Source organism: Octopus bimaculoides, chromosome 14 (genome assembly GCF_046866305.1).
Source record: "Octopus bimaculoides isolate indiv1 chromosome 14, ASM4686630v1, whole genome shotgun sequence".
Taxonomy (NCBI): Eukaryota; Metazoa; Mollusca; class Cephalopoda; order Octopoda; family Octopodidae; genus Octopus; species Octopus bimaculoides.
Window position 1 is genome coordinate 11,085,169 of NC_142941.1, and position 2,500 is coordinate 11,087,668.

At 37.2% G+C, this 2,500-nt stretch overlaps 1 long non-coding RNA gene across 1 annotated transcript in view; it reads right to left on the minus strand.

Annotated features, from left to right (window-relative positions):
• LOC149132621 (uncharacterized) overlaps positions 1 to 2,500 on the minus strand; it is an 11,378-nt gene that overhangs the window by 897 nt on the left and 7,981 nt on the right. The window contains exon 2 of the long non-coding RNA XR_016244212.1: positions 1 to 368. This exon is cut by the window's left edge and continues 897 nt beyond it. This is a non-coding gene — a long non-coding RNA (uncharacterized LOC149132621). The remainder of the gene's footprint in view (positions 369 to 2,500) is intronic.

Sequence of the window (2,500 nt, forward strand, 5' to 3'; positions counted from 1 at the left end):
GAACAGAAACTGAACAATTCATATTTTCAATCATCATTTTTTGTAATTATTTTTATGGCTGAGATTGTTACGGTTTCCAAATTGCACTTTGTTACTAATTTCCCTAATATTTTCAGAGGTGTGAGTCTCTTTCATTTGGTTATTTTCTGTTTTGGTTGTCACTTTTTCATATGCATTCTCTGTTGTATGTGTATTGGATGTATAATTGGTTTCCCTGTAAGTGGTAGTTGACTGCCTTGAAGAAAAGTGTGTATAAACCGCATAGATTAGACCAGCTACAGCAGCAATAGCACCACCAAGTTGAATACCTTCCGACAGAGGTGAAACATTCCGTCTATCGTTTCCCATCTTAACAATCAGAAAAATACCTGGATAAAAAAAATTGGATAAAGTTATTATATATAGTAAATCAAGTTATATATGACGGGGTGCTGAAAAGCTCCTGGCTTTAAGGGTACCGCGAAAGACCTGGTTGGAAGCACAGCCTTCTGAGTTATTTTTATAGGGCTTCGAAAAACTGAAGGACTGCTGTAATAAGTGTGTGAATCTATGTTGAATAAAATCATAATTAAATGTATTTTCTTTTACTCAGAGCCAGGAACTTTTTAGTACCCCCACATATATATATATATACATGAGTGTGTATATTGATATGCATGCATGTATGTGTGTGTGTGTATGTGAGTATACAAGGTAGAGATGAAATTTTCCTGGGTTTAAGGGTATCATGAAAGTACTGGTTGGAGGCCCAAATTTCCAAGTTCTTTTACAGGGCATAGAATAACTGAAGGACTGCTGGCAGAAGTGTGTGAATCTGAGAGGGGAATATGTTGAGTAAAATCATAATTAAGGGATCCACCTGTATTTTCTTTTACCCAAAGTCAGGAACTTTTCAGCACCCCCTCACATGTACATGTGTAGACAAAATGATGAATAAACTAAAATGTGAAAACTGAGATACCAAATGAATATTACTGTTGAGTAAAACAGTGATCAAGACATTCTAGATATGACCATCCAGTCTTTGTAAATATCAGAGATTACATTATCTAGAGTGTCCTTTGGCATTCACACACACTTATACACTAAATAACAGTTTGACTGAACCCCATACAACTTATGGTTTGGAAGGTGTAAGGACTATACACCTATCTCATTAGATATTGTGCCACTGAATGTCTGATGAGGTGGTGCCTGCCACACATGCCTAAAAAATGTTTCCCTTGGAGCTGTTATTAAATATTGAATATTAGTCCTGTCACCTTTTTGACATAAACACTTTGCAGGTAGTAATCAGAACCCGATATATATTGCAGATTGCATCAATAACCAACTGGAGCAGGCATCCACCTTTGTATTAAAAATAACAGTAACATCGGTTCCTACAGAACAACCATGTTTATGATAAAAATCTGTTGAAAATTAAGGCTTTTTCAACCCCATCCCCATTCCTATTGTTTCTGTTTATAATTTTAAAATATTGGAGAGCCTAATAAGATCATTGTTGGGATTTATCTACAGTGATTTTAAAAAGAGGTTTGTTAAAGATAAATTATTTGAATAGCACAATTTTGGTTCAGAGGGAGTTTAAAAATTGAATTTTTTTTTTTTTTACCTATATCCCAGCATGGACCACCCATGTGTTACATCCACAAGGTCATATCATATCAATACACAAGGGTGACAAAAAAACGAGGAAGTCAGCCGTGGGAGGTGTTAGAAACAACAGCCAAATCTCCCTTAAATCGCACACCTTTTTTGTCTGTTTTACTCTTTTACTCTTTTACTTATTTCAGTCATTTGACTGCAGCCATGCTGGAGCACCGCCTTTAGTCGAGCAAATTGACCCCAGGACTTATTCTTTGTAAGCCTAGTACTTATTCTATCTGTCTCTTTTTGCCGAACCGCTATATTACGGGGACGTAAACACACCAGCATCAATTGTCAAGCGATGTTGGGAGGACAAACACAGACACACAAACACACATATATATATATACATATACATATATACGACGGGCTTCTTTCAGTTTCCATCTAACCAAATCCACTCACAAGGCTTTGGTCAGCCCGAGGCTATAGTAGAAGACACTTGCCCAAGGTGCCACGCAGTGGGACTGAACCCAGAACCATGCGGTTGGTAAGCAAGCTACTTCCCATGCAGCCACTTTCAATTTTTTTTATTTTTTTATATAACGAAAATGGTCTGACAGTGGTGGGCAATCATTGTCAAATTGACAGTCCTGAGCCTAATAATGAATGATTGCCGAAAAAGTAGAATAATAATATAGAATGGGGGTGAGAAGGGTGAAGGGAAAAATACATTTTCAAACATTTTTCTTCATAAGAAGACACCCCACTTCGCATTTCGAGGGCCGAGGAAAAAAAAAAAAGTGGGAAAATCCAACTTCTGTGGGCCGACAAGTTGGGTTTTCCCGGTCAAAGCGAAGAAGCACGCACACGCTTCCGAATCAAAACGAAAAATTGCCAAAAAATAATA